Below are 15,789 nucleotides of genomic sequence, written 5' to 3'. Positions count from 1 at the left end.
CACACACACACACACACACACACACACACACACACACACACACACACACACACACACACACACACACACACACACACACACACACACACACACACACACACACACACACACACACACACACACACACACACACACACACACATACATACATACATACATACATACATACATACATACATACATACATACATACATACATACATACATACATACATACATACATACATACATACATACATACAGCTTGAGATGCGTTGCCGTAAACGGCGGGCATATAAATATATAGAGCCGTCCATGCGCAATCCTCTTACATTTGACATGGGCAAAACTGGCCCGTGTATCCACGCACGCATTGCAAGCATTGCATGCTATGACAAGCGTTGCGAACGGTACTGCTGTGGCACCTGGAGAGTCTGGGATGGGGACACCGCGCGGAAGGAGAAGATGGAAGTTGGAAAGAGGACGAGGGTGAGCGCCACCGCAGTGGAACGGTGGACGTTGTGAGAAAAATTCCCGCGCATGCATCTGGCATGGAGGTGGCACAGACTGCTCCCCGACTGTCCAACTGCAAACTCGCGGCAGCTCCGACGGAAAGGTGACATGGAGACCGAAACCAGGACGGGTAACAGAGGCACTCCGCAGGGGGCTGTGCTCTCACCTTTCCTTTTTAACATCGTAATGAGGAAGCTCCCCAGTAAGCTTGGACATCTCGATGACTTAAAACTAAGCATCTACGCGGACGATGTGACCGTCTGGATGTGCGAAGGGAACGACTCGTACATCACATCCAGGCTCCAAGAGGCAGCAAATATAATCAGCTATCACGCAGAGGACGTAGGTCTATGCTGTTCGCCAGAAAAATCGGAGCTCCTGGTAATGACCAGCAATAGTGGGAAGATAACTCCAGATATCAAAATTAAAGTCAACGGAAACGAAGTCCGGAAAGTAGATGAAATTAGAATATTAGGTATGATTATCAACCGCAGGGGTAGTAACAAAAGCCTGATGAAGAAATTAAAAGATCAGGCGGAGCTCGTAGTCAGAGTATTTAAGAAGACGTCCAACAGAAGGAGTGGTCTCACGGAGGCTAGTAGACTCAGACTCGTACAAGCTTTTGTCACGAGCAGAATGTGCTACGCGACTCCATTCCTAAATATCAACAAGACCGAAGAACACAAATTAAACACCATAATTAGGAGATGCACGAAGTGCGCTCTAGGACTCCCCATAACTACTTCTAACGACATTCTAGAGAAAATGGGGTTGCATAATGAGTGGAAAGAGCTGGCTGCGGCGGTCAGGCTGTCCCAGAGAGAGCGACTCGCAGGAACTGCGGCGGGTAGGCAAATCCTCGATTGGGTAAACCTACTAGCGCCCGGGGAAGGCGAAAGTGTCAGAGAAAGCATAGATCGAGAAATCAGAAAGCATCTATACGTCTCGCCCATACCGAAGAACATGCACCCCGTACACGACGAGGGGAGGAGAAAAAGCAGAGCTAAGCACCTCGCTAACAAATTGGACAAACTCCCGCCGGGATCGGTCGCCTACACCATGCAGCGATCGGGAAAGAAGGCGACGTAACCTCGGTCGCCCTATTGGACACTGGGATCGCCATAGGAATAGAAAGAAATCGAGATCTACCGCCGGTAGAGGCGGAGGAGATTGCAATAGCCATTGCCATTGCACGACCAGGCGTGAAACACGTCATCAGCGATAGCAAAGCGGCGGTTAGAAATTTTAGCAAGGGTAGAGTCAGCAATCGTGCTGCAAAACTTCTGAACGAGTCGTCTCTCGCCGAAAGCGTGACCATAATCTGGACCCCAGCACACGCCGGTCTCGCCGGCAACGAGGCTGCCCACATGCTCGCCCGCTCCTCGCTACCTCGGGGTGCTGCGGACGCCTCCACAACATCTAAAACCAAAGAATGTATAGGTACCTTTAGGGATGTAACCGACAACTTGAAGAAAGACCGGAGGATATATCCGCCACCGGTTAGATCCCTGAGTAAAAAGGAATCGTACGACTGGAGAAGACTCCAAGCTCGAAATTTCTTTTCGCCCCTGTGGAGGAGTTGGACGGGTGCCAGAGGGCGGAAGAGGGACGGTGCAGAAACCGAAATTTGTAAATTTTGCGGCCACGTGGCAACATTAGATCATATAATATGGAGATGCGTTCGTGCCCCAGGGCGCAACGCGATTAAAACTAGCGATGAATGGGAGACCACGCTAAGAAGCTCCGACGAAAAAACACAGCGATTCGCCGTCCGCCTGGCGGCCGAGGCTGAAGACCTCTTCTCCTAGACGAGGCCGGGTGTCCTCTGGCCGCGGTGTGACAGACTGCCTCCCCGGACGCCTGCGTGCGGACTCGTAGGTGGCTGCTGCACCATATTCGGCGGAAATAAATGTTCTTCCTCCTCCTCCTTAATTAGATCTCGGCTTCAGGATTGGGCGTTCAGAATATTTGGTTAAAGCGGTGCTTCATGTCTGATAAGCCGTTAACGCGGTCTTATCATTAAGGAAGCTTAAGGAATGCGCAAATTATCCGTAGTGAAATTGTTTGCGTAGATGAGAAACGCGCTGACGTCGTCCACGCGCCGCTCGAGGCGAAGCCGTCGAAACATATGGCGGCGGCGCCGGTAGGTGTCACGAAAGCGCCTCCTTCAAAGCAAACAAGACCTACTGATCATGATTGCGTGCCATTGGAATGATGATTATCGGGGACAATACTGAGTCGGCTCAAACTGCACGTGTACAGAAACGTCTCCCCAATTATTTTTACCACAGCAAGTTGCAGAACTAAAATACCTGAAAAACTGCGCTCAAATTTCGAATTACGGAGTGTCATAATCGTCGGCCGTTTTTTCTTTGTCGACCCTATTTCGCTCGAAACTCAAACGTCGAAAAATTATGTGCCCACTCCTGCTTCGATTGTTTCAAAGTACTTTGGCAGTATGCCTGCAAATAAATAAATAGAGCGCCTGCCACCCTATCGTTAATGCAATAGAATTATATGCTAGCAGCTATGCACTTATAATCAGTAGATATATAAATGATCTCTCCTCTGTCCGCAATGTGCACCTGCCATAGAGCACTGTTATGTATCATCTGTCTTTCTGGCATCACTAAGACATGACATTTAATACCTGCTAGTTCCTCGGGCCCTTCAACTACATTTGTTTTATTGTCGCAACCAATTAGGGCGACTTCATCGCGCATTCTAAGCTACCGCTGAGCCACCGCGGATGCTGCTTTCGCAAAGCAAACCAAACCAGGTTTAGGTTTTGTTTGCTCCCGAAGCGACTCAGGCTGTGAGAGACGCCGCAGTGGAGCGCTCCAGAAATTTCTATCACCAAGGGTTCTTTAACGTGCACTGACGTCGCGCAGCACACGGGCGCCTTGATTTTCACATCCATCGAAGAGTGGCTGGAATTCGATCCAGCATATCCTTGGGCACAGCAGTCGAGCGCGCTAACCACTGAGCTGTAGTGCTCTAGAATATTCTTCTAGAGCACTATAACTGAGCCATCATGGGTTACTTTGGCTTAAATAATAATAGATTGTCTATCTAGTTGCATGAGAGCACGAAGAGAGAACACGTGCGACACAAAGGCACACTATACCAAACACAAACTTTGTGCAAGATTGTTCATGTGCTCGGATGTGAATGAAGAAGTTTGGCTCCTTATGTTCGCGTTACAGTTAGTAGCGTGAGTTTGTGTTGCGCTCTCTTGTGCTGGAATCGTCGCACCGTTGTAACTAATTAAATATCCGCCATTTGATATGACGGCTCCCAGACGGCGCCACGTGTAGTTGAAACTGCAGTGCACTAGTCACATATAGTGACAAAACGTTTTTATCAGGTAAGTATCGTGCAAAAACTAGCAATTACACCGAGTTAAAACAAGACAAAAAAAAAGCTTATGCTTGCACAATATATATAACCAATTTAACATTTCCTGCCATTTTATCTCTCATCTTCGGCGTTAGCGAAACTAGCTTAAGAATAGGATTCTGGTCACTCGAGCTCATTTTCTAGACTTGGTAAACACCTTTAACTGTCCCTTTAAAACATGCAAAACGTTGTGGCCTTCGAGCCTTCAAAATAGCTTACATATTTGACCTTTGATTCACGAAAATGGAGTCGACAACACAGATAAGCAAAATTGCTATCCCGAAATAATTGTTCCTTCACCAGGAACACTTCGAGATATCGGTACTTGCATCCGAAACTAGACTGTAGTTAATTTTCGCCCTTCAATATTTAAATGTTCGTTTGGTGCAAAAAGTTGAGAAAACGGGATTGGATGAAACATTTATTTCATTGCCATTTCATTCAACTTCTGACGTTAAGACCAGAAAGAGTACTCTGATCAATGTTATGTTAGTGATACAGAACAGCCTTCGAGGACTCCTGCTAAAAAAAGCAACCATGCCTTGTCCCGCCGCAGTTTACTCGTCAAAGCAGCTGGAAGTGACATCTGCATTTCATTTTCTGAACATTTCTAACAATCCTTTGGCTTAATTCAATAAATGTTGCCTCTTTGCCACTAGGACTAAGTAATCTACTGATAAATACTAATATCAACTTGTCCTCACTGTCGCCGCCATTACGTCATGGGCCACTCAAGAATGAGTTATCTAGTGGTGCATACAAGAAGGAGACGACTACAACTGCCCTGCCATTATATCATTACTACTGCCCAGTATTGCGAGCAGTTGTCTCAGATTTTGTTTGCATGACTGTGGAAACTGGCAATCTGAGCCAATCAGAGTGAGGTGCAATGCATAAATGTCTTCCTCTGCCCCAGTCGTTCCACAACTGGTGGCTTCATCACCGAGAAGAGAAACAATTTGCAGCTGCCGCATGCAAAAGGCTCTCAGAATGGACATCCTGCTTGTGAACTGCACAGTATTTCTATGCAGCAGGCCTTCTTAGTGCTGTGTTTGTGCAGGCTTTCTCTAATTTAACCAGTGAACAAGAAGTGCTGCACTTTTCAAAGAATATATGAGCTATCTTTCCCATTACTGCAATATTTATTTGAACTTGTCAACTGCCTAAATATTTGAGGGGCTATTTGCTGTGATCCTACGGCCTTAACTGGACATCAATGAGAGCGGCAAGTTTCATGGCACTTCTAGCTACACCTCCTAATGTTTGCTTAGCACCTTCTACTCTGTGCTGTAGGGCTCTGAAGTACAAACGCTGTTACCACACCGATTATTTTGGGGAAGGAATCATTACCAGCTCTCGCTGCAAAATTTAACTGCTTTCATCGCAGAGCACATACATACAACTACTTCCTAACAATAACTACAGATTTTAATCTACATGAAAATGATTTCTAAGAGCTGTTCTATAACGAAAACCAAAGTCATTAGTATGCAGCGCTTGTAAGTCAAATGAAATGTTTTTTGCTAAAGAAAGAGCTGCAGGTTATAAGTTCTGTGTGAACTCTTATACCCAGCTAAGCCAGCCTGCATATTGTTTACCTCCCATATATCGCAGACATATTGTTATGGGGCAGCAAGCCTGTTGAAAATGCGACATTATCAATGGCGATGAGATAATTTTTAATAATGCGAGCAGACCTAGCGTGAGCGTTCTTGCCCACGTCAGTTTCCGCCCATTTGTCTTCCTGGTCCATAGCAATATGTTCCAAGGAAGCATGCTAAACAAAGTGCGAAGCTCGTCGTCTGCTTGTACATAGAGAAAACAACACATCCGTCTTATAGAACTGACATGGCTGCTTTATTTCAGCTATGAAGGACATTCCCTAATGAGAGACATGCACACACAAGCATTCGTCATTGGAAAGTAATCACAGGTTCAGACATCAACATAACACATTAAGGAAAGATGGCCCAAGTATAAAAGCTGTAAAAGTATGCTTCACACACACAAAATGAGAAAAGAAAAACCTCTGAGCATGTCAATCAGTCGAGACACGTCTGATGAGCTGGGAATGTCATAAAATATTGCAGGTAAAAACAAGAGTTCAAAAAGCAAACTCTCAGGAATATTGTCGCACAAAACAGTGTCAAAATATCACAATAAGTAACGTGCAGGGCTTGTACAGGTGAGAAAAGGCAGTCTCTTTTCCTTTCTTTTTTTTTTTTTTTTTCGTGCCACCAGCACGAATTTCCTATGACAAGGAAATACCAACTGCATCACATCACTGCATGATTATTATGTGGCAAAAATGTGCCCCCACATACTCGGCTACGACAAAAATGGGAGCTTCATTCAAAAGTAAATCAGAGAAATGAAACGGCATCACAGTTGCGGAGATTCGTTTCTTTGCATCTCATACATGCAGTGAGCTAAGTAACGTTGCACTTGAGACAATGAAAACTGGCCATACAAAACAAAAACAACCAACGAAAGGTGACTGATTATAATGTCCCACTCCAGATAAAATACAAAAAAAAAAAGAGCAGTAAACACAGATCAATTTCGCCTCCTAAAAATACATTCCAAGAAACTCCTAGACAAATGCATAAAAGCCATTGCTCGTTTTCGGGTCAATTATGAGTTATCCTAGAGAAATAAAAACATTGCTTTTTCTACACAGCACTCTTGATTGACAGATTTCTTTACCTACAGCAGAACTGCGGTAATACGACTACAGCCGATATGAATTTGGGCAGAATATGAATTCTAATTTGCAATATTCTCTTACCTAAGTGCACTGTATGCAAAAAGGAACCACGTTCACAGTTGCGGGCAGCTGCAAATACAGTATATAACCTCGTTCATACGTTTTTGTTTTTAATGCGGCAAAAACCGTATTATCCGGGGAAACTGCCACACAAAAAACTGAAAAATTTAACTACTGAACGAGGTACAAAGTATGCACTGTTCTTTTTTTGGCTCTCGCAGAATTCAGAACTCAGGATTGTGTTGCTCTCAACGGGGAGGAGGTTTAGCAACAAATGCGGTTCGTAGAAGGTAATGACGAGCCGGGATCGCTTCCTTGGGAGTTTCTAGATGCTTCGCCCCATTTCACTACTGACATGTGGGGAAGCCATCACAATGTCTTACGGTCACAGCGTTCTTGCTATGCATGCGTACCCCAGACCCTTGTATACAAGCGAAAAGTTATCGAATGTCTCACCCCTATGCCCATAAGGCACCGCAAAGAAACCACCACGTTTCTCCCCATGAAATCATATTTCCGCGGGAACAGGCGTTTCTATGTTGGCTCGTTGTCCTTCTTTGGTGCTTCGCCCTTTCGTTGCGGATGAGCGCCGCTGATTAGTTTTTCATGTCGCGAGTGCCCGTCAGCATATGTCCAGTTGATCGCAAATCGTATTATGCGACCACAATTTGTAGAAATTTTGAATGTAATAGCCAGGAAATCGTGTTATCCGGGAAAGCATTAGCGGGGAGAAAAATACTAACTCTATAGGAGATGCTTTACAGCCCGCGATTTCGAACGTATGAAATGGAAAATCGTATAAACTGGGAACGCATCAACGAGTTTATACTGTAATTATCGTCAGTTGTACATAAATCTGAATAAGTGCATTTCCCATGCTTCAACTGAACTGAAAAATTCCGTTTTTTTTTTGTTTTTTTTTTTAATTCCGAAATTCTACTGTATGGTAATTAATAGCATCATTCTGCCAATTAGTGCATATAATAACACCACAACATTTACAATGTTTTGTGACATAGGGATTCCTCATTTACACTGATATAAAACTATCGCACAATATGGTCAACACAGCCATAGGCATCTATATTCTTCTAATGCATCTCGCATTTTAGAAATGCTGAGGAAAATACCGAATGAACCTTTTGATTCCATCCTTTTTAGCAATGTGATCAATCCAGCATTAATAAACCACATTTGCAAATGCACTGCAGTGAATATCTTTGGAGGCCACACTGACAGCCACTAGAACCGCTCTTCAAAACGTTTTCACGCAAAAAACTTGAGCACTTCAGAGAACCTTACCTAACATACTGCGAACAGCAATGCTTGAAGTAGAATAAATGACAAAATTTTGATGCCTCCCCTAATTCACAAGTGATGTACAGGTTCACTGTTGGAAGGAACAAGTCTACAACCGTACAATGCATATGTGAAGCATAAAAGAAACGACAAAGACCAATGCAGCATTCGCACAAGCATTTTCGGGAAGTGACCTCAGTCTTGGACGAGACAGCACTTCTGACAGAGTGCGGAGTGCTAACGTAAACAGTGCGACCCTAAAGGGAACTAACAACACCCTGGCCTGAGCAATGTAAACATGCTATGTGTAAACAGACTGTGTGTGAATGTCATTATGAAATGAGACACCATAAACCCGGCGTCTCTGTCTTCTCCTCTCGGCATCAATCCAAATAATGTCAGTGATTCCCCCCTCTAATCCACACCGTCGTACACAGCGGCATTTTTCCTTTCAAAATTAGTATAGATTTGAGCTGTGCTATAGAGAGCTGATTATAATGTCACAGTAAACACATTTTGAGTTGGCGAGTGCATAACTTGTAAACAATTACGTGCAAACTCATGTCAATCTGCAGTTACTCTCTGGGGTGAACAATTCCTTCAGCACCTCTCTACATAAACACTAAATGGCTAGATTAGCAGGGCAGGCATGGGAAAAAAGAATTTGAAAGCGAGCTCGAACACTGCACACGGACTTGACGTCATCCACTCAAAGAGCTGGCTCACAAATAAAGATGAAAGGAACATTACTGACAGGATAAAAAGGCAGACTGGTCACTTTTGCACAGGTAACAAGTACTATACATATTAGAATGTAATGCTAGTTTTTTCCCTGTATATTTTTTACTGCTAAATTCTAACCTCGCATTAAAATCGAATATGGTGACTGACTGGCATAAAGCAGTGCCAGAGTGCAGAAGTTTTAAAGTAACTGCAACTTGGTTTCGGTTTTTATATTTTGCAGCGTTATGTTGGCAACATGAGTACCATAGAAGCCATATCCCTATCCATTCGAAGCTCAAAGCACTCTTCTTTCTGTTCTTTGCAAATCTGTACTCTTCGCATTGTGATGTTATGTTCGTTATGTGCGGCATCATTTGTGCTGTAGTTGTTTCAATTGTTACCACATTCAGCATGAAGGCAACATGTCATACTCAGTATGATGCTCGCTTTAAGAGAGAAAGCAATCCATACTGAGCTTAGAAACGTGGGTGAACATGTTTAAAAAAGATTGTTTGGTTTGGCTTGCAGGGTTTAACGAGAGATGCCTCAGTAGAGGACTCCGGAAATTTCGATCACCTGAGGTTCTTTAATGTGCGCTGACATCACACAGTACACGCGAACTTTGCTTTTTGCCTCCATCGAAAAACGACCGCTGTAGCTGGGATTCAATCCAACATATTTGGGCACAGCATTCGAGCTCCCTAGCCACTCAGCCACTGCAACAGGGCTGTTTGGAAAAGAGGGAGTGTGTTGACCACAATGGTTCATTAGAGGTATTTTTTTCGTCCAATGGTCACATGTTACATCCACTGTTTTATCACTTCCCATTGGACACTAATATGGTGCCTCGTGCTATATCCACGATTGCATTACATCTTAATAAATGCAGCACCTGCATATGCTATTAATTAACTTGAAATGTATTATAACTGCTAACTCAGTTCATTCACCAAACCAAATGAGTTTTCAGATAGCACTTTCAGTGCTAGAACCATAATCAAGTTTTGTACAGTCAATGATGCCAAGGACGCTACCCTCAGCAAAATGCCTCAGAAGGGACAACATACACATATCAGCAACTGTTTCGCTGCTGGAAAAAGAAAACACACACACACATCAGAGTGCAGCCCTGTCTTATTGCATTTTTGTTTAAACAGTGCTTATATAATTTAACTCAAATGAGCATTTCAAGGTAAACTGCCAAGAAAGGCATGAACATTTTCAAACTTCTCACAGCTCGTATAGTTACACTTCCGAAGGCCAAGGAAATGAAATAACACTGTGACAAGACAAACATGGCAACAAATATTTTGTGGAAGTTCAAAGAAAACCTACCGACGTCCCTGACTGACCCCATTACGGCGAATGTCATCCTGGTCAGCAATGGTAGACACTCGGTCAAAATATCGTAGCCGAGATACCACACTCAGCATCGAATGGATCAAAAAAATTCCTGACACAAAAAATACCACACAAACATACAATAGCTTACATCACAACCACAATAACTGTACCACTTCCTAAAGCATATACCTACACAGGTTCTTGTTCTTTCGTCTTTCTGAAGGAGAAAATTTCTTGCCCTGAATCACGATAAACATAAAAACGTCAGTACAACTGCATATTGCAAGCCCATCCTGAATATATCACTGTTCAATAAACATGTGCAACTCTATACAGGAGAAGTTTCAATTGAAAGACTCCTTAAAACACAAAACCATATCCCCAAAACATTTTTCTTTACTAGCACGACATTAGACTAAACTGGCATAATTTTAACACTTGGTGCTTGCACTTATTGCTTTATTTTTTCTCGAAAGAATCCAGGATTTCTTGAACGGCTATAGTCCGAAATGCCTATGCACTCACCCAACATCATCAGCCGAGGGCACAGCACAGCATGACGAAGATGCCTCTTTTTCATCATCCAACCGAAAAGAACACTTGGAAACTTTACGGGGAAAATGACACGCAATACAAAACAATGTACTTAACCTAGAACTCTGGAATCAGCTTTCAAAGCCAACGTTTTCCACTGCAACAAAATACCCAAGCGACAATCTTGGCCTGTCTGGCACACTCAAACCTTATTGCTGGCTACTACTTTAATTATAACAGCTTCAGGTCAACATTACAAGCTTGGCTTTAAAGGTCATCGCTTTTAGATCTGCTGTCAGGAGTGCACACCTCGCTGAACAAACAGATTGATTACTATCCAAACCGCATTTCATGATCACGTTGCACATAGGAATCGCAAACACCTAAATATTGTAACTGCATATGGAAGAGTTCTGTAACTGCTATATTGCTTTTATGAGACAACTGTACCTTAAAGTTAGACCACCTGTACTTCTAACATTGTCAGGATGAAAGTAAATGTACATAATTAAATGGTAAATGTGCATGACCTTATTAGCAAAGCCTGGACTACATTGCTGTCTATCATAAAACACAGGAGTGCAAAGCTGCCTTTGTGACTATCATAAAACGCAGCAGTGCAAGGCAGACTTGGACAACAAAGCGAGAACACAAGTGATGACTTTCAGCATCACATTCTCGCAGTCAGCATTACGAAAGAAATGTTTACTATATAAAGCATTTTCAGGGGAGCTCTCTCATAATGACCCTACAAAGAACATTAGTCTGGTACAAATCAAGGCAGTTCAATACCCAACATGCACATTGGGACTCCAGGGTTGAGCCTGACGTGATGTAAATCTACAGAGATGGGAGTTAGCTAAGTGAACAAGCAGACGCTACAACCTGTGTATAGGGACGCATGCTATGTCTGTCCCCGCCTTTTACTGTGGACTTGAACAACAATCCCGACCTCACTCCTTGCTTTTACTTCCCAAAATGAAGAACAAGAAAGCATGTGTTGTGTACATCCATATCAAACAATATCCATGGTACACAATTCTATCTGCCCTTTTCCCAATAATCTACTGGATACTGCAGTGACTCTGTCCAGAACCCAGTTCTTTTTACGGTGTCCGATTAGCCAACTGTTGTCATGTCCAGGATGACGCTAGACTTTCAAAGTGGCCCGGCCTGCCCTTCTTGTTTATGTCATGGGGTGCTTATTCAGTTAAAGTCAAAAGGTGCTCGCAAACATTTCTACAGGTCTTGCTTGAGGTGGCCTTATCTGTTCTTTCAGCCTCTCATGAGCAGGAAGACGTGACCACATATCTGAGGACTGAAACACTCGCTCCGTGTTTACTACCTTCTTTCGACTTCTTTTTAGGTCATGAGTAGCGTGGAATCAGCCTGTTCACAAAGCGTGTCATCACTAAGAATTAAACAACCATCCAAACAGATAGTCTTCCTGCAACACTCTCTCTTTCGTGTTGTGCAGTAAACATTGTTCCCTTCATGAAGTTCCATCTGCGCCGATCCTTTATCTGGCCACAGCGGCCGCTTTTCAATGGAGGCGAAAAGAAATGCTCCTGTGTACCGTGCAATGTCGGTGCACATTAAAAGAAGCCCAGGTCGTCTATATTTCCGAAGTCCCCCACTACAGCATCTCGCATAGCCTGAGTTGCTTTTGGACGTTAAGCCCCATGAACCAAACCAACATACGCTATCTGGCCAATTGGCCAATGCGGCCAATGTCCACTACCGTGGTGTCAGGCAAACTCACCAGGTGGCGTGACAGAACTCAGAATTAATTGGACCCCTGAAATTTTTTACGTACACAGTTGTCTAAGAAGAAAAGAATGAAGAAAACACAAGAAAAGGTAAAAAGTAAACTGCAAGTCACCTCTTGCATATTGCTCTTTCTTGTCCGTCTGCTTTTTCACTGTTTCGTTTCTTTTTTTTAACCTTACTGGGACTAACAGTTTACAAATCAGTTCCAACAGCGTCAGAGGGCACTTTTTAAGATACCGTTTTTTGAAATGGAGGCAAGCATGGTTTCATAGTGAGACACCATTAAAGAAGTTCCCTCGGGCATCCCTTTTGGCCAAATGATACCATTTCACACAGTGAATACTTTTAACGAGTGGAACCGTGGGATACTGTCAGCTTCTCTTGACCAATCTTGATATGCTTGCCCCATTCTAGGCAGCCACGAAACATCCCTGCACGTGTTAATCAGGACTTCTTGAGTCAATACACCATGGAAGCCAACAGTGATTGAAACCACATTTTTTAAGTGCAAAAAAGAGCACTGTGCAGTTTTTGAAGGAACACAATAACATAGGCAACCACCTGACGTATAAAGCCCCTGTTTAACAAACTGAGCATGAACAAGCCTCTGCAGCTTAGGTGTACCGTGCCTGACTCAGAATCCAAGAGCACTTTCCCTCTGAGTCTTATTCCTCCTCCTCACTTCATACAAAGTTGGCCGGTTCTCTGAATTTTCTCATATTGTACCGTGTGGCCCCAGTAACTCACACAAACCATCAAAGTATTCGTGCCCGGCCGTGCCAGCTGTCAGCTAAAACCTGCCAGCGCCGACTGCGATTTTGCACTCCCAACACCGATACTAACACCGGATTTTCTGAATAACGGACCCTTTATCACATTAAAACCCATTTCAGACTTCAAAGGCATTACTGAGAATTTAGTGGATTTCTTTGGTTGATTTCGGCAGAGAAAAGAGCACACTCAGCTTTCCACGTACACTACCAGCATGGAAGTGCCAGAAACAACAGAAAAACTAGTCAGTTGACAACAGCTTTTCTAATGCTATCAAACACTGCTCTTTTTGCTGTCTGGTTTCTAGACTCTAGACTAACTGAGCGAAAGACAACTATGTAGTCAGTAGGGGGACCAGTTCTTCCCCTCCTGCATGCTGGGCACTCTGCGCCACCACGAGCCAGAAGCTGCTGGTAGCACTTGATCACCCGGCAAAGGCAACTCAACCCTTAAAACAAAGGTCATGGTTTTGCATTTCTTTAGTGCAGGTTCTGCAGCGCTCCCCAATTTACCGCTGCAATCTGGAACTCCATACACAGTTGGTATGAGCCTGGTGCGCTGCAGTTTCAGCCATGCATGTTGTGCCATCTCGGAGCTGCGGCGCAAAAAAGTGGATGTTTGGATCCGATGCCACCGATATCGCCAATGCTGTGTTCCGATCACATTGCGGCTATCATCAGGAACAAACAGAGAACTGTTTGTTTGAATGTATGGAGCTAAATTTACTGCTGAATCTCAAGCTATCATAACAGCCACAGAAATAGAGCTGGAAATCAAGGTTTTTCAGTTCCTGTGTGTGGAACTCATACAGGAGCGAAACTATAGACAGTACTGGCCCAGAGCATCCAGTACGGCGTGCAAGAACGAGACATTTCATGTATAAGGTTTGATTACTCCTTCTTCTCCTTCTGCTTAAGGGGGACACAGGTGTTAGAAACTGAAAAATCGATTTTTCGAAAACATAATTTTCAAAGTCTGCCGCCAATTTAGACCTCTGTGCAAAATTTCACAGTTCTAAGTTCAGTATTTTGCCCACAAGAACAGACCGAATGTCAACCAAAATCGATGCCAAAACGGCAAATTTCCTGCAATGCAGCTACTGTTCCATGTATGCTACTGAAGCCATCTTGGTCTTGATTGAAAGAGCAGCTCTGCCTCTTCAAATTCCCGCCATCGCCATTCACCGCAGTTTATTGGCCAGAGAAAAGAATGTGGCAAAAGAAGTCCCAATGCTGAATCCTATTCGTTACTCAGGACACGTGACGTGAAGACACCATCCGATTGGCTGAATGGGCCTCCGTCGTCTGCACGACGCACTCAGTCGCAGCCCAGTAAGAGAGGCAGCGCCATTTTGTTTCTCTGTTGTGATTGAAGCAGTATCTGACAGAGCTCTTCAATACTACCAGTTGCAAAGGGCCCATGTATCAAGAAACGGCGGTTTTGATTGGTCAAAATTAGGTGCATATACAAATAGTGGTGGTGCCTGCAGTCATTAAAGGAAACTGCGTCTTAAATTGCAAACTTGCGGACTGCAAAATGTGCTCTGGTGCTCTGAAACTAATTGGAGATAAGCAGGAATACGGAACTGCATTTCGTGCGCGAAGGCTGCGGTGAGACGTCATCAGTTGACCACGCGTTAAGGGCACTCAAAATCAACCCTTTCATCGTGAACGTTTTCGCGACCCTTGCAATGAAAGCTACCGGCAACTGCCAAACGGCTTTGAATTATCTATTTTCGGAAATGAATGTTAGCAACCGCGAAAATGGCAGGCTTATGTGAAAAACAAACTGACACCTACTGCCAGTTGTGCAACCGAAATACGTGAAGTGCACACAGTCGGTTCACAAGCTGTTTGCCAAACTTAATGTACGCAATTCAGGAAACATTGCAGTTTTCTATGAGAGAAAGACCTTGCCTAGGGCTTGTTAAGCTTTTTTAAATGTAACTGTGTAAATATTTCTTGCTTTCAATCATTAAAATTGCTTTGGTGCGTTTTTTGGCTTTTTCTCAAAACTGTGTTTTATGTTGAGCTACAAGTTTGCCCAAAGGATATCTCAGCCATTAGAGTAGCTGGAAGCATAATTCCTTTTGTATTGTGAAGCTGAAGGTATAATGCACGCAATTTTAGGAGCACATTTTTTATTTTCACATTTATATATATTTTTTATTTTATCTTGAAATCCTTATATGGTTGCCATGGCTGTGAGTGCAAAGTTCAACGAGCAGCTAAGTCTCTAATATTAGCTCAGTTTGAAAACTGCTTCCAACTTTGCATTCCTTACACTTTATAGTATCCACCTGTATATTACAATTTGATTTCTGATGACCATTTTTTCCCCTGTTGTTTGGGCAGACAACAGTAATTTTCTAATACATTTCTAGTGCCCAGGGGTAAAAGCAGGCTTAAGCATTTTGGAGCAGGTCAGGGAGCAGTAATAAAGCCTATTTGGAGCAGCCTGGAGAATTTCGAGCATTCTAATTATGTTTGGGAGCATGTTTCTAAGGTCAAATGCTTTAATAATTGCAAGCTTTTGTTCCTAACATACAAAAATACCCGGTTTGATTCCTTCTTATTCAACATTCAATATTTTGGTGACTAAACCTACATCTCTGACAAAACAAACAGCCAAAACAAGTGAAGTTATTTAAAATAACACAACTGACCTAAGAAAAAATTTGGAAAGGACTA

Source organism: Amblyomma maculatum, chromosome 9 (assembly GCF_055883805.1).
Source record: "Amblyomma maculatum isolate TAMU_Amacu chromosome 9, ASM5588380v1, whole genome shotgun sequence".
NCBI lineage: Eukaryota > Metazoa > Arthropoda > Arachnida > Ixodida > Ixodidae > Amblyomma > Amblyomma maculatum.
The sequence above is the reverse complement of the archived record's forward strand: the minus strand, read 5'-3'. Positions refer to the sequence as shown.